This window comes from Carcharhinus amblyrhynchos, chromosome 1, assembly GCF_965287045.1.
Source record: "Carcharhinus amblyrhynchos chromosome 1, sCarAmb.v2.hapA, whole genome shotgun sequence".
Taxonomy (NCBI): Eukaryota; Metazoa; Chordata; class Chondrichthyes; order Carcharhiniformes; family Carcharhinidae; genus Carcharhinus; species Carcharhinus amblyrhynchos.
This window is the reverse complement of record NC_137324.1, coordinates 44,200,245-44,227,544: the sequence shown is the minus strand read 5'-3', so window position 1 is coordinate 44,227,544 and position 27,300 is coordinate 44,200,245.

Genomic DNA, 27,300 nt, shown 5'->3' with positions numbered 1-27,300 from the left:
GACCCTCCTTTCCCTTGCCCCCACCAATCTCAGGCAGAGCGGCAGCTGACACCCCCCCTTTCCCTCCACTGATCTTAAGCAGAGGTGGCAGCAGGCCCCCCTTTCCTTCTACCGACCTCAAGTAGAGTGTCAGCTGGCCCACCTTTCCCTACCCGCAACCAATCTCAAGCAGAGTTGTTGGATGCTAAGCACTTATCTCCTCACTAACTGGAACGTTCAAATCGGACTTCTATGGAGGTCAGGAAGGCGAATGGGATGCTGGCCTTCATAGCGAGGGGGATTGAATATAAAAGTAGGGAGGTCTTGCTGCAGCTGTATAGGGCATTGGTGAGGCCGCAGCTGGAGTACTGTGTGCAGTTTTGGGCGCCGCACTTACGCAAGGATATTTTGGCCTTGGAGGGAGTGCAGAGGAGGTTTACTAGGCTGATACCGGAGTTGAGGGGATTGAGCTATGAGGAGAGGCTGAATAAACTAGGCTTGTACTCGTTAGAGTTTAGAAGAATGAGGGGAGATCTCATTGAGACGTATAAGATGATGAATGGGATGGATAGGATAGAGGTGGAGAGACTCTTCCCGCTCAAAAAAGACAGTAGGACTAGGGGGCACAGCCTCAAGATAAAGGGGAGGCGGTTTAGAACGGAGTTGAGGAGGAACTTCTTCACTCAAAGGGTGGTGAATCTCTGGAATTCTCTGCCCGTTGAAGTGGTGGAGGCTGCCTCGCTAAATATTTTTAAGAAGCGGGTTGATGGGTTCTTGATAAGAGAGGGGATTAAAGGTTATGGGGAGAGGGCGGGAAAGTGGAACTGAGCCACTTCAGATCAGCCATGATCTTATTGAATGGCGGGGCAGGCTCGAAGGGCTAGATGGCCTACTCCTGCTCCTATTTCTTATGTTCTTATGTTCTTATATCTCTTTTGCGCTGATTCTGGATGAGTGAATGCAATAGGAAAGGGAGAGAGCAGGTAAGGGGAAGGTTGGGTGTACATCCCATTAAATGCAAATGCATTTAAATGGCTGTCGTGCCTGTTTCGGGCGTGGTCCCGATCACAGCCATTTTTGGACCTTGGTAAAGAGGGAACTGGTGTGGAGGCGGGCGCAGATCATGCTACTGACATCACGCCCAACTTTTACCAAGTTTTGTGCCCGGAAATGGGTGCAATGTGATGGTAAAATCAGGCCCATAAGGTTTTGAATTCAAATTCCACTTCTGGACTTGAGCACAAAAATCTGGGTTGATGATCCGGTGTAAGGGAGTGATGGGAATGCCATCTTTTATATGAGATGTTATAACTGAGACCCTGTCTGCTCTCTTGGATATAGCTAAACAATTCCATGACATTTTTTGAAGAAGAGCAGAGGCAGTATCACTGGTCCTGACCAATATTCTTTAGCCAATGACACAAGAAATATTGGGTGGGACTTCCTGGCTGTGCTTGCCTCAAGAGCAGAAAATCCCGCCCAAAGTCAATGGATCTTCTGCCCATTATCTGGTCATTATTACATTGTAGTTTGTGGGAGCTTGTTGTGTACAAATTCACTGCTGCATTGCCTACATGACAATAATGACACTTGAAAAGCACTTCATTAATTGTAGAACACTTTAAAATATTTGGGAGTCATGTAAGGCGCTATATAAATGCAAGTCTGTCTTTCCAGGCCTCAGCAAATCCTCCAGTTATGCCCAGGGTTAAAGTAGAAGAGTAATGTGAAGCTCTGAAAGCACCCACCAACATTGGCCCAAGGCAAGAATCTGAGTGTGGGGAGATGCTCCATGATATTGGGCTGCATTGACATATTCACGGAACTCAGCACTCGATCCATGTTAGCCGAAATAGTATTCATGATCTATTGAATGCTTTGACATATATTAGAGTTGAGCTTCTACATGCTCTGTGACATCTTTCAGATGCTCATTGGCAGGTTGGCCCTTCTCCCTATAATTTCCTGGTATTTACCCACCAACCTTTTATAGACTAGACCTTTGAAACTAGTGTGTGATCTTGTTGTTCAGCCACTTGGTGCCTGTGGCATTCTATGGGCCTGCTGCCTGGTGATTCACCACATGCAGGTCAGACTTCCAGCTGAATGTCCATCATACACATGGCACCAGTGATGCTTGCAAATGTCAAATCAAGTGATAGTGCATCTTCAGGAATTCTGGTCTCTACATTATGAAGTGGAAGAACTTCAGCCTCCATATTTAACTCCAGAAGTTAAGGAGAGTGTAGATGGGTTGCATCTTGGCACCACGGTTGGCACTGCTGCCTCACAGTGCCAGGGATCTTAGGTCACTGTCTGTGTGGAGTTTTCATCTTCTCCCTGTGTCATGTGGGATTCCTTTGGGTGCTCCAGTTTTCTTTCACAGTCCAAAAGATGTGCAGGTTAGGTAGATTGACCATGATAAATTGTCCCTTTGAGTAGGTTAGGGGGATTAGCAGGGTAAATGCATGGGGTTATGGGGATAGGGCGAGGGATGTTTTTGGGTAAGATGTCCTTTCGGAGTGTTGGTGCAGACTCAATGAGCCAATGGTCTCCTTCTGCACTGTGGGAGTTCTATAGTTATTTTTAGGTGTAATGGGATAGCAAAGGGAGATTAATGGCAAGTGAAAGCAGTTGTTATTTATTGTGCGGTTTGTGTAGCGTGATGGGGAAGTGACAAATAAAAAGAGAATAAGATGTGAAGAAACATTGTGTGATGTCTCCTGCAGCAGTGTCACTTACCATGGCCACAGCATACCCAGGATAGGTGGTATGTTTTGTTCAAGGCAGAGGATCGTGTGTAGGTGGGAATTGCTTCCTACAGTGGCAGCTTCCTGTTGTGCGCAATCAATTCCTGCAAATAAGAAATGAACATATTAGTGACAGTTTAGTGAGGTGTATAGAGATGTACCAGTCGCAGTTAAATAGTTTCTATGCAGCCCATAAAATGGGCAGTGTGGGGAATTGAGGGCTGCGTTAGTGACAAGCGTGTGAGTATGAGTAAAAAAGGTGGAGAGAAGTGGGGTCAGTAATAACGGGAGGATGAAGTGTTGCATTGAGGGTGAACATGAGATCAATTGTAGCCTTCAGCTTTTCCAAAATTGCAGCTGCGCTCTGAGTGCAAATATATTGGCATTAGCCTCCTTGGCTGCCGGCTCTCGTTGGGTGTGGAGGTGTGATTTTGAAGGGGGTACAGGATCTCTCTCCTCCTGTGTATCACCTTCACCAGGGCCTCCAACATAGCATTGGAGAAGCTTGATGTGTTGTTTAAACTTCTTGAACATTTCTTTATCCCAGTTATCTGCTGCTAGAATCCATTTCCCATTAAAGCTGATATTACTACTGGACAAGTCCAGACCCAGGATAGATCCCAGTTTGATCGATCCTAACTTTTAATTTTTCTGGAGAGATGTGGATGAACAGAGTCAGAGGACTGCTGATGAACTTTCAACAAAAGAATAAGACATTTATTAAACAAAAATAGATTAACTATAATATTCTACTCCTTCACCTCAGCTATCTCGTAACAGATGTATACAGATTTGTACGGATAATATCAGTTACAAAATGCATGTTATACTCTAGTGTTCTTAGTATGTACACAGTCCAAATAAACCAATAAGCAAACTGTGGCCTGACACACCTCCGCTCTGAAATCAAATGACTGCTTCCACCCCAAAGCAATTTATCGCATTAAATTTTCCCAGACACATGTCGCACTATGAACCAACTGGTCTCAATGGAAACCTGACTTTCACACAAAAATTTCCAAACTCCGCCCACAAAGAACGTACCTTGGAATTTTCTCCCACACAAATGCCTTCTCCAAGGATCCACCTCCAGCATTTCCCAACTTGTGAAGAATGTGACAAGAGATGAAGACGTAAAAGTGTATCTAAGAGAATCAGTGGTGATGTCCCTTGTGTGAGGTCCCTCTGGACTGCAATCCTGCAAATGCCTGTTGGCCTTCTAAGAGTGTGAGCCGCAAGGGAGGAAGTGGTTGACACAGCCCACTGGAGCAGATGAGATCATTCCCCTCCTTACTACTTGGAGAGTGGCCTTCTCCTGATGTCCGCTGGCCCTGACCATGCTGACCACCTCCTCTTGAACTTTGGTACTGAGATTGGTGGACCTCTGGCTCTCATTCACGATCCTCAGATGCCTAGAGGAGTTCCATCATTGCTTTGTCGTTGAACTTCAGAGTGGAGCACTTGTCTCTTCTGGGGCACACCACCTGCCACAACAAGTAGTAGCTGCAGAGAGTGAATGTGTACATGGGTGCCATTTAAATATGGTGTCAGAACTGTGACCCAATCTGTTAATGGTGGGACAGATGAATTCCAGACCAGCATGCCACAAGTGAGAATATGCTGCTCGTTTACGCAAAGAAACATAGAAACTAGAAGCAGGAAAAGGACATTTGGCCTTTCTGCCATTCATTATGATCATAGCTGATCATCAAATTCAATATCCTGAGTCCTCCTACCCCTTCATATACCTTGATCTCTTTATCCCCAAGAGCTATATTTAATTTCTTCTTAAAATCAGACCACTTTTTGGCTGCAACTACTTTCAATGGTAGCGAATTCCATGCATTCACCATTCTCTGAGTGAAAAAAATTCTCACAGTTCTGAAAGGTTTACCCCTTATCTTCAAACTATGACCCCTAGTTCAGGACTTTCTCACCATCGGGAACATTCTTTCTGAATCATACCTCACACATAATGAGGTGAAAAGTGGATGATCTGGTGAGACAACTTGCTAGTGGGAGAAGCACTGACCTTCCTACCCATCACTGCGCATCTCTTTGTCATGAACATTCCGCATGATGAGTTACACACTTCATGAGAGTTCAAAAGATATGTTTGGCAAACTCACGTGTTCATACACTCCATCTAATTGAAGGATACCTCTATAAAAAGGCAAGACGTTAACTGCTTTTCTTAAAATGCGTCTCCGAATGTAAGAAAATTCAACCCAATATTTGGCTTTCATTCCTAAAGGAGTACAACAGACAAAGGAAAAATTGTGCACAAACAAAAATCCTATAAAGGTCTCTAGAAATGACAAGGAACTCTCTACCTTCCAATAAAGCATCTCATTTTATAGTCTGAGCTCGAAATCTGTTAGTTGCTATGTATTTGTCTTCAGTCCCTGTGGAACAGATGTGAGGAGGACTGGGAGCTATCTGGAGACGGCAGAAGTATTTGTAACACATTAAAAACACCCAAGAGGATATTAAAAGAAGGCAAAGAAAGTCACTGCAGAATCTAGTAATCTGACAAGGTGTGAGTTAAGGCTGTTTGTGCATATTTGCAGTGAGCATCTTTATTGTGCAGTGGAGACTCTGTCAGACAATCTCATGTTCAACTGCCAGTCACCATCAGTTGCTTGTGTACAATAGAGATGGATATTTTCAATATATGTCAACAGTTTTAACTCTTTAGGTGGCATTTTACCAGCACATCCACTTGAGGTTTGTATGATCCCACCTATGACCAACGGAGAATGCCGTTCTCCGAGCCTTACTCACTGTAATTCTGGGGTGGGAGTGCTGATAAAATTCCAGCCTATGTGCATTGAATTTTTTTTAAATATGCGAGTACAAATGTTGTTTCCTAAAAGTGGAAAATTAATAGTAGTAATTTAATAAGCAACTAAAACCATCTCATAATTTTGAGAGGTCCATCCATAGTTCTTCATCATTGATAAACATATAAACACCTCTCTGATTAAGTTTGCCTGAAAAACACTCATCTTTTCCTTTCTATCTCCTCAACAATTCCTAAGGCTGAATTTTCACAAGGATGGAGGCCCTCTCCGTCATTGCAAAATTAGAGTAAGAGGCCAAAAATTGGCAGTTCTGCCCTACCCAAACAGTGCATCTTCTTGTTTGTGGGATGGGAAAAAGCTTGGGTTAAGATTTGCACATGTGCATTCCGTGGAGGTAGCTGCATATATCAAACAGCTGCCCCCACTTGCATCTAATTTTGTGACCCAGGTATGTGTACCCCTCTGGAGAGGCAGAGTACCCTGCCAAATATGGTCGCAGGGCACATTACAGGGAGTCCAGGCACTCTCTGGTGGAGGTCAAGTGCCCCTTGGCAAAGGTCATGTGTCCCTTGGGAGCAGTCAGGTGCTTTTTGGTGTTGCTTAATGTAGATATGAATGTGCATGGAAACTGCATAAAATAATTAAATGCCAAGCTTATTGGAACTTCCAAAGGCAACTGTCACATGTATCAAATGTACTCTCAAAGGCAACTATCATGTTGGTAACCTCATAAGCCTGAGGATTACCATTACTAGATTAGGGTTGCATGACTGATTCCACAGCCATCCATTATTGCATTAGGGTGCCTTCCATTCACAGTTTGGTTGACAGCTCAAAATGTGTTTTTTCTCTTATTTGTTCATGAGTGGGGGTATTGCTGGTGAGGTCAGTATTTATGGCCCATCCTTAATCGCCCTTGTGTAAAAATACCAAATAAGGTGGTGGTGAACTGTCTTCTTGAATCATTACAACCCATGAATTCACCCACAGTGATTTTATGAACAGAATTTCAGGATCTTGACCCTGCAATTGTGAAGGAGCAGAGACAGAATGGTGTATGTGGTAATCCCCTGCATCTACCGGCTTTGTCCTTCTAGATGGTAAAGACTATGCTTTGGAAGGTGCTGTCAAAAGAGCCTTGACAAGTTGCTGCAATGCATCTTGTAGATGGGATACCCTGCTGCTATGGGCGTCAGTGGTAGAGGGAATGAACGTGGAAGATGCTATACTATGTGTTAATCAAGTGTATCATTTTGCAGTGAATGTTGTTGAGCATCATGTGAGTTTTTGGAGATGACCCTACACTCGGTGAAATGCTGCCTTGATGTGAGCAGTCACTCTCGTCTAATCTCTGAGTTCAGCTCTTTAGTTTATGTTTCAACCAAGGCTACAATGATATCAGAAGAGGATTGGATCTGGCAGAACCCAAACTGAGCATCAGAGAGCAGATTATTATTGAGTAAGTGCCACTTGTTAGCAATGTTGCCAACATCTTCACTTTGCTAATGATCGAGAATTTAGTGATGGGACTATAATTTGCTGGGTTATGGACTCTTTGACGATGAATTTCACTGTTTGTTTTTACCATGGATTAACAACTTGAATAAAATGTTTATTTTTATAAAGATGTATTTGAAGAAATATAAATTGACATGGAGGTGCATAAATTAGAAATCAGGCTCGGTGGCCTCTAAAGTAATGAGGGGTCAGATATGGACTAAGCACAGGTTGGGTAACTTGGACACCTATAAAGATCAGTATAAGACGTTGGTTGTTCATGGTGAAGAGTCTGTGTCTCATAACATACGCCATTGACTTGTTAGATAAAGTAAAGCAAAGTTAAATTATTAATCACAATAACATTAACGCTGCAGTGAAGTTACTGTGAAATTCCCCTAGTTGCCACAGTCCGGTGCTTGTTTGGGTCAATGCACCTCACCAGCACATCTTTCAGAATGTGGGAGGACACTGGAGCACCCGGAGGAAACTCACACACATACACACGAGGAGAGTGTGTAAAGTCCACGCAGATAGCAGCCCAAAGCCAGGAATCAAACCCAGATCTCTGGAGCTGTGAAGCAGCAGTGCTAACCACGGTGCCACCATGCCGATAAGTGGGAACTCTGTAAATGTTGTCCAACTGTGAGCTGATACTAGAACATTTGGCTCATCATGGGCTTTCCCTGAGAAAACAACTTATTCACATTGTCCTGCACCAAAACACTGCATCAGTGGAGATGGCATTGCCTTGGCACCACTACCTGTAGTAATTGTTACTTGCCAAGACCCAGTGAATTAATAATGGTCACTATCCCATCCATTTGTCCTCTTACCATCCGTATATCAGAATGCAGCTGCGGAGGGAGACCAGATCCCCGTGACTAAAAGAGAGTAAATCAATATGGCTGTCAGTGTTCAGGGAGGAGCATTCATGTTGCCAAGCATTCATGCAGAGCCATTTTCTCCACTACACCTTAACAGTACTCAATGGGTTCGATTTTATCATCGCACGGGCGGGCGCAAAAACGTGGTAAAGTTGGGCGTGAGGCCATTAACACAATCCACGCCCATGTCCGCGCAGATGCCCACTTTACCAGGGCCCCAAAATGGCCACGATCTGATTCGTGCCCAAAATGGGTGCAATGGCGATTTAAATATATTTGCATGCATTTAAATTTCATTAATGGGCTACCCCGCCCAACTTTACCAGCATTTCCCCCGCACCATCGCATTCGTGTGTCCAGATTCGACGTGAAACAGACCTGCTCGGCAAAGGTCTGTTTCGGGCGCTCCATCTTCTGAAAAGGTACGTTCAGAGGTTCCGGCAGCTCTCTGACTCAGATCAATGGTGGGGCGGGAGGGAGGTGGGCCAGATCATTCTCTGGTGGGAGGGAGGGAGGGCGGAGCAGGTGGGTTAGATGTATTTCTGGTTGGGGGGGGGGGTGGTGGTGGGGAGGTAGAGAGGAGGGAGGCCAGATCATTCTCTGGTGGGGGAAGGGGGCAGGAGGCCTGATAATTGTCTGGTGCGGGGGTGCAGAGGGAGGCCACATTATTGTCTTGTTGGTGCGGAGGGGAACACTATCATTCTCTGGCGGGATGGTGGGGTGGGGGCGGGCAGGGAAGAGGGAGGCCCTCTGGTGAGGGGGTTGCGGGTAGAGGCAGAGGGAGGCCAGATTGTTTTCTGGTGGGAGCGGCAGGGGCCGGGAAAGACCGCTATCATCTACGGGTGATTGGTGTGGGGAAGGGGGGGTGCGGTTTGCTGCCACTCTGTTGGCGAAGAGGGGCAGAGTGTCGTGATCGGTCGAGGTGGCGGAGGTGGGCTGGTGGATAAGGGGGACAGTTATGTTGTGGGGGGTGAGGCGATGTCTGTGAGGGCCATCACTCCTGGGCTGCAGCGATGTGACAGGAGTGCGTTTTCCAATTCTTTTTTCTCACTGCGAATGTGCAGTTCAGATCTCTGATCATTTCGGGTGTGCTCAGCCCTGCCCACAGCTCAATTCAGACCCATGATTTGTTTTTCAGGCTGAGTGCATATGGGGGCGCCTGAAAGCAGATTTCCAAGTTGGATCTGAATTACACCCAGATTCAGCACTTTGAACGAAAATAGTAAAATCAGGCCCAATATGATGAAATTTTTATGCTCAAAAGTGAATGAGAGCATTGTCATCCAAGTAGTTTGCAATTTTTTTTGCCTTATATTTAGGGAGACAGTGGATTAGTGGTAATGTCAGTGGACTAGTAATCCAGAGACACGGGGTGATTTTTCTGCTGCACATTGATTATCAACTTTGTTTTGATACGTGAAATTATGGTGCTTTCCTATAATGACAGCAGTGTGTGCCATCTACAAAATGCACTGCAGCAGCTCACCAAGGCTTCTTCAACAGCCTCTTCCAAACCCACGATCTCTACTGTCTAGAAGGACGAAGACAGCAGATAGAATAAAGAACAGTACAGCACAGGAACAGGCCCTTCAGCCCACCAAGTCTGTGCTGACACAAATGCCTCTCTAATCTAATATTTTCTGGCCGCTATGTGGTCTACATCCCTGTATTCTCTGCTTATTCACATACCTATCCAGATACCTCTTGAAAGTTGTTATAAAATCTGCTTCCACCACCTCCTCCGGCAGCTCGTTCTAGGCATTCACTACCCTCTGTGTGAAAAACTTGCCCCTCACATCTCTTTTGAACTTTCCCCCCTCTCACTTTCAACCTACGTCCCCGTGTAATTGACTTTGACTATCCACTCTATCCAAGCCCGTCATAATCTTGAAAACCTCTATCAGGGCCTCCTCCATTCTCCGATGCTCCAATGAAAGTAATCCAAATTTGTTCAAGCTTTCTTCATAGTCTATATCCTCCAAACCAGGCAACGTCCTGGTAAACCTCTTCTGCACCCTTGCCAACATCCTTCCAGCGGGCGGTCATTTTCACCAAGCCAGGAAACTTTTCGACTCTGCAAACCAAACCCTGGGCCGGCTTTCTAGGCCCTAATGTTTTACCAGAAAGCCTTGAGATTTTTTACATGGTGCATAAATATTCTTTGGCATATTTAAAATGTTTTCTGACACTGTATCAGTTATCACATAACCAAACATTGCTCTCAGGCAAATGAAAAATGTGTCCTTCAGATACAAACATCTTGGTGATGGTATAGAGAGGTAACTTTTCATTTTCTATTGAGATACAATACAAATTTTGATTGATCAATAAAAATATGGTTAAAAAAATCAATTGAGGTAAAATCCTACCCCAATAATCCTGTAGCCAACTACTCAAATATATACTGACTTCAATTCAGCAAACTTACATACTTTTAGCAAACAATTTCTGCAACTATTAAATTCACAAATTAGATTGCGCAACTGCAGGTCCTTTCCAATAAAATTTAACTAGCTGTCATAATAATCCATGTTTATGATCTGCAACTCTATTTCCAAATTTATCAAATTATAACAAGGTTAGTTGTTCTGACAAAAAGCAAGAAGTCATGTTGCTTATCGAGAGATTATCGTGATTATGTCAGTGAAAAGATCATTGCTTGATGAAAGCAAAGACTTTCACAAGCTTATCACTGTACTTTATCTTTCAAGTAAGCTACAGCAATATCTTTCTTTATTGAGAAAGCGAGGTTATGGGTCAAAGCCCATAGTGAAGGACGCAACTAAGATTGAAAATCCTGCAATGCAGCAGAGATGATGAGTTAAATCAGGAAGTAGTGATTAACTGCCACCAAGCTCGGATTTCAGTAACTTAAGTATTTTGTGAGGGGGAAAGACCGAAGGAAACCATCAGGGGAAACATTTATCTTGGATGTGTTTGTGGGAATAGGAAATAGATTCCATCCTGCAATATTTAAATCTGTCACCTTGTAAGCAGGACACCAACCAGAAATTTCTAGTTTTTTATATTCATTCATGAGACATGGGCATCTCTGGCTGGTCAGCATCTTGTTGCATTTGGAGGGCAGTTGAGAGTCAAACACATTGTTATAGCTCTGGAGTCTCATGTAGGTCAGACCAAGTAAGAACAACAGATTTGCTTCCCTCAGGGACATTAGTGAACCAGATGGGTTTTTTTGACAGTCAGTAATGGTTTCATGATCATCAGTAGATTCCTAATTCCAGATATTTTTTATTGAATTCAAATTCCACCATTGGTCGTAAGGAGATTCGAGCGCGGTCCACAGAACATTCGATGAGTTTCTGGATTAATAGTCTAGCGATAATACCATTGGGTCATCTAGTGAGGTGGCACAGTAGCACAGTGGTTAGTTCTGGTGATTCACAGCGCCAGGGACCCAGGTTTGATTCCTAGCTTGGATCACTGTCTGTGCAGAATCTGCACATTCTCCCATGGCTGCATGAATTTCTTTTGGGGGCTCAGGTTTCCTCCCACATCCGAAAGATGTGCTGGTTAGTTGGATTGGCCATGCTAAATTCTCCCTCAGTGTGTCCAAATAGGTGCTGGAGTGTGGTGACAAGGGGATTTTCACAGTAACTTCATTGCAGTGTTAATGTAAGTCTACTTGCGACACTAATAATAAACTTTAATTATGGAATCAGCCAGGACTGATATAGCTAAGGGGATGTAGTTACGCAGTGATTAGGGAAAAAAATGAAAATTGTGATTTCATAATTATTAACAATATTATCAGCATATCATCATAGAACCCCCTACAATGTAGAAGGAGGCCATTCGGTCCATCAAGCCTGCACTGACAACAATCCCACTCTATCCCTGTAATCCCATGTATTTACCCTGCTAATCCCCCTGACGTTAAGGGACAATTTAGCATGGCCAATCAACCTAACTCACACATCTTTAGACTGTGGGAGGAAATCGGAGCACCCGGAGGAAACTCACACACAAACAGGGAGAATGTTCAAATTCCACACAGATAGTGATCCAAAGCCAGAACTGAACCTGCATCTCTGGCACTGTGAGGCAGCAGTGCCAACCACTGTGCCATCGTGCCACCCATGATATACATTATTTTATTTACCTATCCTACATAGATGCTCTTCACGGTTAGCGGAGAGGTCGGAAAAGAGGAAAATTATCCCACGTCATTCCTCCCAGTCCGTAACAAAACTCACCATTGCTGATTGTTTTGTGCAGTTGTTTTGCCTGTCTATGTTTGTCTGGTGATAGAAATCATGTCAGCAAATTTAATGCAGATCCATATGTAAATAACTGAATATATTGATAAAGAAAAGTTAATGGATGTCATGTTGTCCAATGAAAAAGGAAGGACTGCCAGACCTGGTTCTTGGGAATAAGATAGGCCAAGTCAATCAGTGTCAGTCAAAGAACATTTAGAGATCAGTGATTATGGTATCATGGGCTTTAGGATCACTATGGATTGCTCTTTGTCCATTTCCAGAATTATGAAACCCCCAGCTCTTGCATGAGGAATCACTACTTGACCTCTCAGTAGAACTCATTGAATGCGAGTTCCCTGGTGATTGGTAATTAATAAACAGATGGAGCTCGTGTATCGAGCCCTGTATAAAGCAGGACTATGAGTGGGTCCGTTACCTTTTAGACCCAGTTGGGATCAGTTGTGTTCACCACAGGTTTGTGTTTTTTGTTTATTTTCTTTTGTGCAATAAAAGCACAGTTCCTGGACTCCTGGAGTTGTTATAAGAGTAAGAATAAGAAACTGTGAGAAAACCAACTTATCTGGTGCAATAATGGATCTGAGCCAAATAAACTGCAGTCAAAGGTTGGCCTAACAATTGGCTACCTTTAAAGAAGAGGCATTTCAGATGTGGTCAAGGTATATTCCCTTGAAACAGAAAAGTAGGGGAAGCAAATCCAGAGTCCACAGGTTAGAATAGAGACAAAGATTAATTTAAAGAAGAAAAAGTGTGTTTATGAGAAATGTCAATGAGAAAATACATTGAGTACCAGACCAAATGTAAAGGGTTCAGAGGGGAGGCGAGAAAACAAATAAGAGGGGAATGATAAGGGAGCAGTCAACACAAAGGAGAATCATAAGTCTTCTAAAAGCTTACAAATAGTGATAATGGTTAAAGGAGGAGTAGCACTGACTGAGTATCAAAAAGTACATTTACATATGGAACAGAGGGAATAGCTGAGATATTAAATTAACACTTTGCATCTTACCAAAGAAGATGCGACCCATTATGATGCAAAATGAAGTAATTTAGATACTAGAAGGGTTAAACCTGAAAAGGAGTTATTGGAGAGGTAATCTGTACCTAGCATGAACAAAGCAGCAGGACGAGATGAGATGCATCCAAGGATACTTATGGAAATTAGGGTCGAAACTGTGGAGGCACTAAAGTTTTCAAAGTTTATTTCTTAGTCCCAAGTAATGCTGACATTAAGACTGTAATAAAATTATTATGAAATTCCCCTGGCTGCCACACACCAGTGCCTGTTCAGGCCAATCCACATAACCAGCATGCCTTTCAGACTGTAGGAGGAAACTGGAGCACCCGGAGGAAACCCATGCAGACATGGGGAGAACATGCAAACTCCATACAGACAATGACCCAAGCTGTCATTGTGAATCTGAAGACGGTGAGCCTCTTGGAAGCCCTGATTGCTCCCCCTTCACTCCAGTGGGGTCAGGCCTCTAGTTCCCTGAAAGTGAGGAGCTACTGTCAACCCTGTTAGAATGAAATACTCTGGACAGTGGTGGGGGAAGGGGAGACTAGCAGGCCCGGAGACTTCAGCCCTGGGCCTGCTAATCATATTTAAAATGTATTTAAAGTAGTATTTAAACTACTTTTAGAAATGCCTCCCTGCCCATTTCTGGCACGGAGCAGATGCCATCAGAAGTCCGGCACTGGTAGACACTATTGGGGCGAATCCCACGCATCGCCTGCTGTGAGATTTTCCTGACCCACTGCACTAGACAATTAGTGCAGCAGGATGGGAGAATCACGGCAGCACGGATCGGTAATTGGCTAAAGGAAACAGAGTCATGATTCATGAAGTCTTTTTGGCGCCACCCACCTGGTTATGATAAGTACTCTTCCCCTGACCTCGGCCCAGGCATCGCTCACAGTATTAACATTTGTTGACAACACAACGATGGTAAACATAGTAAACAGAAATGGACTGCAAGTGACTTGAGGAAGACAGATAGGTTAATAAATTTTGCGGATAGGTCTTGTGTACAATTTAATGTGGACAAATGTGAGGTTATATATTTTGGAAGGAAAGGTAAAGTGAGAAATAAATAATTAAGCAACAAAGACAAACAGAAAGACAAGGCTTTTAAGATAGGGGAACAACTTGATAAAACTGTAAAATAATGAAATTTTATTTTTCATTGCATCAGTATCTTACTGGCCATGATAGTGAACTAGCAGCCCAGAGGAAATTAATTCTAAATCCCACAGTGACAGGTTGCGATAATCTACATTGGAAATAGTTACTCCTATGGTTGGTGGGCTCGAAGCCAAAGGACATCAGCTTAAGATCTTGAACAGTGAACAAAGAGAACCGGAAGGCAAACTTTTTTCATGCAGACCTCTGTGCTGTAAAATTCTCTGATTCCTGGGTTTTGACCCTTTGTTGCACAGAATTTGAAATGCAAGCCCTGTAGAATCAAGGTTGTTAAAGTATGCATTTGACTTAGTAAATCTAATTTCACCATCCCCACACTGTACAATTTCTCAAGGTGCTCTGCACCAGAGTTAATTCATGAAACGTTATTTTGCTTTAGCCTTGGGCTCTGCCCTTTTGTTACATGATGTGATATCCAAGAACAACTCAAATGCAGAAACAGCTTTGTGATATTTGGAGTAGTTCTGGTGTTTTACAAGGAGTTGTTGAAATAAGCTCAAGGAGGCGATGAAATTTAAACTGGAGGACTGCAATATTTACCCTGAAGCCCAATATGTGAACAGGCACTAGAACACCAAAAAATACGCCTCCATCATAAACCACTCATCACTTCTTAAGTATTATTCATAGTTGCTTAAGTTTTCAACCACACAGTAAATCTCAGCATCATTTTGGCTATTGTAAATATTGGGGTCTCTGCCATTGGTCTTGCAGACAACTTTAAAAATCATGGGATATTTACCAAAATAAAATTGCATTCTTCTCATACTTAAAATATAGAAAATGTTTTCCCAGGTTAATGTTTCCATATTAATCTATCGACTGGCTATTGATTATGCAAATAGAGAATACGGCAAGGTCATTTGCAACATCTACTTTCTGTCCTGTACTTATTTGATATGTACATTACTTCAGTCAGACATTGGAAAATTTCAGTAATGGAAGCTGAGTGATTAAATCATTTCATATATTCAACCTGGAGAGACCATGACCACACTTTATGCTAGCTTCAATTCTGAAGGTAACTTTTTTTTAAAATTAGTACATCTGTTCATAAAAGGTGTTCTTTAGTATACCCAGCATGTAAATTGGATGGGAGAAGTAGTTGAAACCATGTCATGATCTTTTTCTGTGAAGTTCAGGTGTTCTGTCCAATTAAAAGTTATGGTAAATGTCACTCCAATGACAAAGTGTCTCCACAATATGAATCTATTAATAATACGAGAGCCATCAGACAGGGAGAACTAAGTGAAGATCCATATTCCTGAACTTGTATTCACTGAAGATTAAATTGAATTATTGTTGGGTATTTATCTAGATTTCTTTCACTGAGCAATATGACAACATCCAAGTCGATGAGTAATGTGTGGCATTAAGCCATAGAGATCAGTTCCTGATCTATGGTGAGGTCGCTGATATCAACTAAGATGTAGGGACAGCAAAATGAACTTATAGAAATGAACAACTTGGCACCATGTAGAATTCACCACTACCTGCAGCATGCTAGCAACGTGGTTAGCACTGCTGCTCAGGTTCAATATTGGCCTCGGATCACTGTCTGTATGGAGTTTGTAAGTTCTCCACATGTCTGTGTGGGTTTCCTCTGGGTGGTCCGGCTTCTTCCCACAGTCCAAAGATATGCACGCTAGGTGGAATAGCCATGCTAAGTTGCTGGACAGCGTATCAGGATAATAACTGAGGTGGCATTGCAGGATCAGAAAGACAGAATCCTGTGCTCACTGATGTCAGGTAGTGCCTTGCAACACTGTCCAGAAGGGGTCTCAGCCATTTTGGTGGTCTTTTGCTCTCTCCATAATGTGGTCCTTCTGAAAGGTGTGAACCTTGAAGTCAGAGAAGTCCTGGAAGGCCACAGCAGCTCATTGTGGGAGAGATCGGAGAGGAAGAGGAATGGGAGACAAAGGATGATGATGCTGAAGTAAGAGGTGTCCCTGTAGACATGTTCCCCTTCTCCCACCCTCTGGGAAGAGGATCTCCCTCCTCCACCTCATGGGTATTAGGCCTTTGGCTCTCCTCTCTCTCAGGTACCTATAGTGCAGTGCAGGAATTGGCACAAACTGTCTCCCTCAGGGCAACTATGGTTCATTTGAGTGTCTGAAGTGCTCACAAAATGCATTATTTCACACTTTTCAGGCTTAAATTTCATTTGCCACTGTCCTACCTACCTGACCAACTCTTCTATGTTGTACTGTAATCTAAGGCTTTCTTCCTCACTATTTACCACACAGCCAACTTTTATGACATCTGTAAACTTACTGAGCAAACTCTCCCACATTCCATCCAGATCATTGGTATACCCAGCATCGACCCTGCAGAATACCACCAGATGCAGGCTTCCTGTCACAAAAGCAACCTACAGCCAATACCACCTAACTTTTGCCACTCAGTCAATTTTGGAACCAATTTGCCAAATTGCCCTGGAATCCCTGGGCTCTTACCGTCTTGATCAATCTCCCATGCAGGACCTTGTCAAAAGCCTTATTAAAGTCAACGTAGATTACGTCAACTGCGCTGCCTTCATGTACACACTTAGTTCTACAAAAAACGTGATCAAATTAATTTACTTTTTTTTGCCTGAAATTACACTTTTTTGGGAAAATTGTGTCTATGATGTCCCCTTGACAAATCTATCCTTGATTAATCCTTATCCCTCCAGGTGGAGATTAATTCTGTCCTTCGGAAGTTTTTTCCAATAGTTTCCCTACCACTGGTGCTAGACTCACTGGCCTGTATCCATACTTCCCTTCTTAAATAATGGTACCACATTAGTTGTCCTCCAAACCTCTGGTACCTCATCTGTGGCCAGAGATGATTTGAAAATTAAAGTCAGAGTCCCTACAATCTCCTCTCTTGCCTCCCTCAGCAGCATAGGATACATCTCATCTGGATGAGGCGATTTATCCACTAAAACTGCAAAACACCTTCCGTCTCAAAGCTAATCTGTCCAATTATATCACAGCCCCCTTCCTTGCTTTCTGTGCCTACATTGTCCTTCTCCATTGTGAACACCAATGCAAATTACTAGCTTAATATCTTTTAGCTCCACAAACAGATTGCCACTTTGGTCCCTGATGGGATCACTGGTTATCTTTTTCCCTTAATATACTTATAAAACACCTTGGGATGTTCCTTTATTTTGCCTTTCAGTGCTTTTTCATGGCCTCTCTTCACTCTCCTAAAACCTGTTATAAGTAATCCCCTGTACTTTCTATACTCCACTAGTGCTTTCACTCTTCTGAGCCTTCTGTATCTGCCATAAGCCTTCTTTCCTCATCCAATCTTGTTTTTTTGCTGACATCCAGGGTTTTCTGGACCTCTGTCTTTATGGGCTTTGTACTCCTTCTATTTCCTTTTTTGAATGACTCCCGCTGCTCTGATTGGATTTTCCTATAAGTAGATTCTCCCCCAACTGGATAAGAACCTGTCTTATCCTATTAAAATTGGCCTTCCTCCAATTCAGAACCTTTGCTTCTTTATCCTTTTCCATAACTGCCTGAAATCTTACCAAGTTTTGGTCACTATCACTGAAATTCTCCCCCACTGACACCTCTACCAACAGCCTAGCTTCATTTCCTAAAATTAGGTCAAATCCGACTTCTCTTTCCTGTAGGAGTTTCTGTCTGCTGGCTCAAAGAAGTTCTACTGTGTGTACGTCTTATGTCTGCTTCATGACAATACTGAAATCATCAGGAAAAGGTAGGTTGGCAACTTAGCATCACTCGCCAGAAATCCTGTCAATTCCTCCTCAGTGGCATCCTGCTTAAAATATCCCTGCATTATACAGGCATACCTCTGTGTCAAGTTGAAAGAAGTGGTGGCTACAGTCATATATAAAAATAAAGTATTGCGGATGCTGGAATTTGAAACAAAAACAGAAAATGCTGGAGAATCTCTGCAGATTTGACACATCTGGCGGGAGAGAATAGAACCAATGTTTTGAGTTTAGATGACCCTTCATCAGAGTTTTCAAAACATTGGCTCTACTCTCTCCCCACAGATGCTGTCAGACCTGCTGAGATTTTCCAGCATTTTCTGTCTTTATGACTACAGTCTTTGTTTCCTCACAATGACCAATTGACAGGAAAATGTTTTTTGCCTGATTAAGAATCTGGCTTTGAGAGGAAAGATTGACATTGTGAGCTCAGTGTAACAAAACAACAAACACCTTCACAAAGAAAGGATTTTGTTACACACAGTATATGGTGGAAATCTACCTCTTAGCTGAGTTCTTGATTATAGTTCTACACTCCATTATTTCATATTGTGGAACTTTCTGCTTTTGATATATTGGGCATAATCTTTTGTTCAGTACATTGTCAAAAACAGATTTGATTTATTCTCTCATTTCTTTGTAGAGCGCAATAATTAGAAAAAAGAACTTGCCTTTATATTGTCGCGACCACGATCTCAGCTTCACAGCCGATTATGTAATTTTTAAATTGTAATTTTGAAAATGTAGTCATGTGTTAATGTGGGAAACCTGGGCCACGATTCTGTCATCACGACCTGCAACTTTTCTGGCGGGTCGCCGTGGGAGATGCGCGTCGCTAGCCTCATTCCGGGATTTGAACATGTGCTGGGAACGGATGAGCATCAGCCAGAACCAGTGCCCAATCGCTGGTCAGACCATGCTGGAAACCGGCGGGGAGGCTGGTAAGTAATTTGAATTTTTTTTGATGTGTTTTAAATGTATTTGAAAACTAATTATTGGGAACTTTCTGGTTCCGATCGAATCTCCAACCCCACCAGATGTGTTTCATTCCAGCAGGGTTTAGACTAGCCTCACACGTTTGGGGAACTAGCAGGAGACCCCACCAGAATGAAGGAGGGAGGCAATCGGGGCACCCCAGGGGATCAGGTGATGGAGGGTGATGCCCCTGGCAGGGGCACCCTGGCAGTGCCAGCCTGTGCCCCCAGCACTGCACAAGGGGTCAAGTGCCCATGCCGAGGGGGCACTTTGGCACTGCCCATCAGGCATTGGGCAGTATGAATGGGTGGGGCTTATTGTGGTTGGGGCCTAGAGTCGATCAAAGGGGGTGGGAGGTCCCACTGCCACTCTGCAAACAGGATTGATCTGGGCTGGAGAGAGGCAGTGGTTAGGGTGGGCTGGGGGGGGAGGTTTTGGTCTGCTGGGGGGGCCTACTTCTGGTGGGGGTCTGACCCCGGGGGGATCAATGGGGGAGGGTCTGCCAGGGTAAAGGGATGGGGGTGGGGGGATTGCCACTTCTGGGGAGGTGGGGCGGTTTTGGCAGTACATCAGCGCACTCCGGGGCAGGGTTAGAGTGGGGGGGTCAGGGTTAGCCTGGGAATTGCTGTGGAGGCCGTGATTGGACTGTTGGGGTGGGAGGGGAAGGGGGGTTGCTGCTGGAGGGTCAGCACTGTGGAGGTCCCAGGCTGGCCAGCGATTGGGCTGGCCAGCAAATGGGGAAATCTGACATATCGGGACCACTGCGCATGGGCAGAGTTCCAGACCTAGTGGACTAGGGGCAAATAGGCCCTGCCCCTGTGAGTTTTTAATGATATTCACGATTGGGATCTCTGCAGTGCACTGAATGTGGAAATTCAGGTGAGAAGTTGTACTGAGAATACAGTTGGAATCTAAAGCAGGTTTCCCACCAATTCAGCACTTTTGGGAGAATCGTCTCCTCGGTACCCAATTTGTACAATACAAGGCCTCAATAAGAGTAAGAAGCTAATGACCACATAATCCATTTCAGTGATATTAGTTGATGAATTAAAATGTGCTAGGACTCTGTTGCTTTTCTTCAAAGACGGTCGGATGTCTCTTTAAATAACTGACATCTCCGGCAATTCAATTCTCCCCTCTATTGCATGGAAGAAAGAACATAAGAACATAAGAAATAGGAGCAGGAATAAGCCATGTAGCCCCTCGAGCCTGCCTCGCCATTCAATATGATCATGACTGATCTGGCAGTGGTTCAGTTCCACTTACCCACTGCTCCCCATAACCCTTAATTCCCCTATTGATCAGAAATCTATCTACCTGTGACTTAAACATATTTAATGAGGTAGCCTCCACTGCTTCAATGGGCAGAGAATTCCAGAGATTCACTACCCTCTGAGAGAAGAAGTTCCTCCTCAACTCTGTTCTAAATTGACTCCTCCTTACTTTGAGGCTGTGCCCTCTAGTTCTCGTTTCCTTTCTAAGTGGAAATAATGTCTCTGCCTCTACCTTGTCAAGCCGCTTCATTATCTTATATGTCTCGATAAGATCCCCCCTCAGCCTTCTAAACTCCAACGAGTACAGGCCCAATCTGGCCCAAGTATCAACCAAGATGCGTTCAAGTCTCTGGAGTTGAACTAGCAACCATATCCTTCTTACTCAAAGATGCTGTCATTGACACCGAGGCTTAGCAATAGGGTTAGCATGCATGAGGAGCCTGGAAAGTAGACATTTATTTCAGCAACGGTTAAGAATCAATACTAGTTTGCAGTTCTTTGAGGGCAAATAAAACTTGGACTAGATAGAAAGCAACGTGTCCTCTGCTCTAACTCAGAAAGCCCTTTTTCACACCTAATAGATTGGAAGAAAATCAGCCCCAGGAGTTAATGGCTAAAGACAATTTGTTTCCCTGTGAATTCTATACAATTTATTTTGCTCAAATCAATAAAAGGCAGTGTGTGTCACATTGTCAAATTTAATTATTTTTCCATTAAGAAAATAATTTTCTTGAGTGTTACTCAACTGACATGTCAAAGGCAATCAATTGTTTTTCAAAAGCTGTAGAATATGTGAGTGATACATCTTTCTGAACATTGAACTTGAATGTAACCAGTGGATAATTAATGGTATAGAAAATATACTAATAGATGAGGGAGTTAGTGATCAAAATGCTTTTAGACTACACTGGATTAAATGGGTATCATTTTCACTGTTTTTTTTTAATGCCTGGACATCTGTGGGATAGTGGATTGTTCAATACATCTCTGGATCCCACATTCAATAGTAGCATTCATTAATATACAGTTATGGTTTTGCATTTGCTTTTCCTGTTTATGTAAAAACAAAGTTTAAAGAACATTGATATTGGGGGATTAAACAACTTTCTGCCGTCACTTTGTGTCAGCATGAAATTAAATAAAAAGTAAATGTCACTCTTGGAAGTCAGGAGTTATATTTCTTCCTCCATCCTTACAGCTGCTCTGAATAAGAATGCCAATTTAATACAAATTTTCATTGAATTGCAAGAAGGTTTATGCTGAGGTTTAGGCTCCAATAGGCATTGATTTGAGACTTCTCAGAACCATTTCACTTAGTAGATTCAACCATTGGAAAATGGAGACATTCTCCCTGTGTCAAAATTGAACACTAACCTCCAGGCTGAGTCAATGTTTTGTTAACTTAGTGCTCCACCCAATTTACCCTGTTCTGTTACTTAACTTATCATAAAGTAATACTCAAAGAAAAAAAACCAAAATAATTTAATAAGACTATGCAAAGAACATACAAGATACACACAAATCATTATCATATGACAGTTGCAGGAAATGTAACAAAACAGATCTGCTGTGAATACTGTTACTTTTTGAGGTTGAGCTATTCTTCACTGGTGCTTGTAAAAGGACCACAAGCGTGATCACCCCCTTTTGAAGCTCTCAGTTGTGTAAAATGAAACTCAGCACAAGAGATTTCTTAGCTTTCTTGAATGCAAGGTGTGGGCCAGGATTCTCCCCCAAAAAATCCAAGTGTCAAAATCACGTAAAAACTGGAGTAAATTGTATTGGATTTTTCAGCGTGTTTCCCAAAATGAATTTCCCACACTTTGTGTACTGCAGAGGCCACTGGCATGCTCATTAAATGTTCATTTGATTACTATCAAATAAACTGGTTGGACTTAAACCTGGTGTTGTGAGACTTCTTACTATGTTTATTAAAAACCAGGGGGCCGGGCCTATTCCCGCTGAAGAGGCTAAAATTGATGCAATGAGCGGGATCCCGTGCATGCACTGATCTCTGGGATATCTCTAAACAAGCCCTTCCAGCATTGAGACCGCTGGCCTCAACACCCCACAGACATTGCTGGCCTGATCGCTGACCTCTCAATCCCGCTCCCTACAGATATTGCTGGCCCTTCGCCACCTGCTCCACCCCCATCCCCCATTGAATGTCACTGGCATCCCTTCCCCAGTGACCCAGATCCCCTGGTGATCCTGACATCACTGGACTCCTCATCCCTCCTCCCGCCACCTCCCTTCCCCCCGCAATTCACACAGCACTGGCCTCACTGATGCCTTGCACACAAACAGTGCTGTGCTGTCATGCACACCCTCTGCCTGCGAGCATTTCCCCTTGTTGTTTGAAAGCCTTGAACAATGCACTCCTGTGTATAAACTGCAATAACAGACACACAGCCAGTCATGCCAGGAAGACGGCTGGAAAGAAACCTGATCTGAGGTTCAGCCAGGCTGACCAGGCCTGCCTGATGGATGCAGTGAAGAAGAGGCACTATCTCAGGGCCATCACCTAAGGGGTCACGCTGCAAAGTCATTGTGGGGGGAGATGGCAGCTGCAGTTCCTACCAGGACCTTGACACCTCAGTGCAGGGAACAGTGTCAGAAGAAACTGAATGACTTTCTTCAGGCAGCAAGGGCGAATGTGTATCCCATTCTGAAACCTGCACATTTGCTGGACTCACCATGTCAAACCATGCTCAGGCACTTGAAGGGCATCCAACAATAGCACCCCTCTCTCCCCAAGAACTACAAAGCCCCTTCCCTCCCATCAGCACCCCCCTAGTGATGACCCTTTTCCCCCGAAACAGCCAACACAACCTCCAAAACTCATGCATACATTGCACACCATGCACTTCAATACGTCCATGCTTTCAATCCCCCTTATGAAAGGCGCACACAACAGCAAGAGAGGACACAAACTGGTGGTGATCTGCCTGAGCTGTGGCACCCGATGGTCTGCGAACAGTATTTCCTGGAGCTGGCAGGGGGAGAATCAATACCTATAATAGTAACTGACAACCAGGTTGATGTCCAGTGTACAAGTGAGCATCAGATTAAACCCTTTTGCTAAGTCTTCTTTGAAATAAATGCTACGCTCTGTGGGTTGCTTCCTCTCCATTCCCCTAATGTGTCTTTTTTCTCCTGGACCCTGATGTACCAGGCCCTGTCGGCACTCCCCTCACTGCTCCTCACCAACTATTCAGGACACCTCAGGCGACACCTCAGAGAAAGGCCCGGAAGATTCCTCCGAGGAACGCACCAGTGAATCGGCACAGACATCAACAGCACAACCCACCAATACAGAGACTATAACCACAGTAAGTCACTTTAGCGCTGAGGCTTTTAGGTCACTAACTGGGGAGCACATCACAGCTACTGATGCATATTGAGTGGAGACTGGCGCATCTGAGATCGAGGGCACACAGAAATCTGCCAGAGTCAATGAATCAACAGGCCCCAAGTCAGATCCCGGGCCTTGGGAGTGTATTCCTCCTAAGGCTGGTGGAGATGCATCAGTGAACCTGAGGAGTTGTGGAAAGGCTGTTAACAACCATGCTGCGATTGCAAGGCTGTTTAGCGGAGTCAAACAGCACTGTCGCAAAAGGTGGTGCTGACACAGCATACAAACCAGGCTAACACTGCAAGGGAGACACTAACGAGGACAGAGATTGTTGTCGTGGACTCTCTAATCAGATGGCAAAGTATATAAATGCCTGCAAGTGTCCGTTACGCTGATTTTCAGCTTGGCTCCATCGGTGCCACAAAACCTGGGTTGGGAAATGCTATCGGGGCGGCAACGCAAGCACGAATCCCACAAATCAGCCGACACAAGAATCTCCCGTGCTGCTGCAGTGACGTTTTAGCACAGTGGGATGGAAGAATCACCCCTGTGGGCTCAACACTGAGAATGAGGGTATCGATGATTAACTTTCCTGGGTTTAAAGTCCCATCAGTAGTTTATTAATAATCAGTAATTTCAGTTAAGAGGAGACGAAACGCTGTGTTTGTCCTCACTAAAGGGATCTAAGGATATGGGAGGAAGGCGGGAACAGGCTAGAGTTGGATGATCAGCCATGGGCATAATGAGTGTCAACAAGTTACAAATCATAGAATCCTACAGTGCAGGAGGCCATTCAACCCATTGAGTCTGCACCTACCACAATCCCATCCAGGCCCTATCCTCGTAACTTCATGCATTTACTCTAACTAATCCCCTGACACTAAGAGGCAATTTAGATGGCCAATCCACCTAACCCACACATCCTTGGACTGGGGGAGGAAACGAGCACCCGGAGGAAACTCACACAGACACAGAGGGAATGTGTAAACTCCACACAGAATGACTGAAGCAGGGAATTGAACCCGAGTCCCTGGCACAGTGAGGCAGCAATGCTCCAGCATTTTGTCAAAACCATCAAAAAATGAATGTAACAAAATTAGCTGTCTATGCCTCACTCTTCTTAGGTTTCTCACCCGCCACACAATCTCCATTCCATTTCCATGCTATTTCATGCCTCTAACCAGGCTCATGGCCCCTCATCCCTCCATGCTAATCAATGTCACTCCACCCATTCCCATGCTCTTCAAAGATGTGGGAGTTTGGTGGCTGTGATAAATTGTCCCTTAGCCTCAGAGGCTATGATTTCTGGATCTGGTCCGGACATCATTTTTGCTTCTCTATGGATGCAAATATTCTGCTCATGATCTCAACTTGACTCAAGAACACTTTGTTCTGTTAGTTACTTAACTCTCTAGATACTCCTACAATCCTAACCCATTAATTACACGGACCAATGGTCAGTGAACAGATTAGCAAAATCAATCATAGACCAATGAAACCATTTAACAGCATAGTCAGACTCAAACTAAATTATTGCATCCAATTCTAGCCAACACATTTTGGGAAATATGTGAAGGTCCTTGAGAGAGTCCAGTGGAGATTTACCAGAATTTCAGAAATGGCGGAAGGGGTGCGCTACAAGGGCAGGTTGGAAGCTTTGGAATTCTTTTCCTCGGAGAAAAGACAATTGGGGGAAGTTTTGATAGAAATATACAAAATATCGACAGACTTAGATAAGTTAGACAAGAAAGAGCCATTCAAATTGGCTAATGGTACAAAAACTAACAGACAGACATTTATGATTTAGAGCCAGAGATGTGGGAGGTGATGGTCCAGTTGTCTTTTCAGTGGACTATTAATCCAGAAACTCAGCTCATATTCTGGGGAGCCACGGCAGATGGTGGAATTTGAATTCAATAAAAAAGAAAAATCTGGAATTAAAAATCTACTGATGACCAGGAAACCATTGTTGATTGTTGGAAAAATTCACCTGGGGATGTGAAGAAGTTCCTAATGTAGCAAGTGGTAATGACTTGGAACCTACTGCCCAAGAGGGTGTTAGCAGTGGAAACAATCATTGTAGGAGAAGCGATAACGTAATGCTATTGTCACTGGACTAGAAATTCTGAAACTACAACGCTTGGGGGCCCGCGTTTGAATCCTGCCATGACAAATGGTGGAATTTGAATTCAGCATTGGTGGAAAATGTGGTAGAGATAATAGCGCGCATTCAATTGATATAGCACCTCCTGGCAAAATCATCCTCCCTCTACCATCTGTGTTAATGAGGGAGGAGGATATAACTAATTTCCTTTGGGATAGCCAAGAGAAAGACTGATGCAACAGGCTAAGGCCGGTATAGGTGAACAGGTTGGACACATTTGTAAACTCTGTTTCCACTTGACAAATTTCTTGTCGCAAGCTATAGCTCACTGGCATGGTGGAAATTTTTGTTTCTACAGATATTGACAGTGATGCAGCAACTGAACAAAGGAAGCTCCATATTTTGGAAATTGGGAAGCCATATTGGAAAATGTCTAAATGAGAGAAAGTTAACTAACAGTGAAGAGAAAATGTCACTGTGTGTTAGTAATGGATTTTAACTTTGAGTACATCCATGTCTGCTTCATAACAATACTGCTAATTTAAAATTTTCTTTCTTATCCCCTGGAAGCATGAGATTTATAAAACTGAAACCTGCTGACATGCTAGACTACTAACAGCTAACTGAACCCCATTAAACGCGTTACTTTTCATGTTATTATTCTATTGCATTTCCCACTGAATCAATGTCATTAGCATCGATTTTGAAGCAGGGATTAAAACAGTTTAGTGTGGAGGGAAATAAAGAGTCTATTTTATCACAGTCTGAATAGCTTCAGGTCTCAGGGAAGACATTTTCGTTCGACTTCATTAACTTGCACAGTTTGTTGAGCTTAAGCAATCAAAAATTAATTCTTTTGCACTCTGTTTGAATTTGTCTCGTCTGTGCGTTTCTTTGCACCAGATAAAATTGACACAATCTCTCCAAGGGGCTACCCTTTTAATTATTTTTTTATTGCTTAAATAAAGCTTCAGAATTGCAAATGTTGACATTTGAGTCAGTGTTAGCCATTAAATAATGTTGGTTGAACGTAGCTCAGTGCAAGAGAATCCATGTTATGAGTTGAGCTAACAATGCGAGCAGTGAGCACTGAAAACAAATAAATATGTAAAAGTTACCTTGGGGATGTATGTGACCTTTTTAGAGTAAAAAAGCCAATTTAACAGGCCACATTTATATTTCATACAGGTTATGTTTTTCAGTTACTGTGACGAGAGTCAGTATTTTCTTATGGAGACAGTTGATTAGGAGCTTATTCTCAAGGCAGAATATATATAATTAAAAGTGGCATCTTTACGAAGGTATTTAATAAACTATACTCTTTTGCTTAAAATATTAATTTCTCATTGGCATTTATGCCTTAAATGGTGGAAGTGGACTATTTTGAAGCCAGTGATTTTGTTGAATGTGAACATGGAATAGAATCATAGAATCATAGAGGTTTACAGCATGGAAACAGGCCCTTTGGCCTAACTTGTCCATGCCACCTTTCTTTTAAACC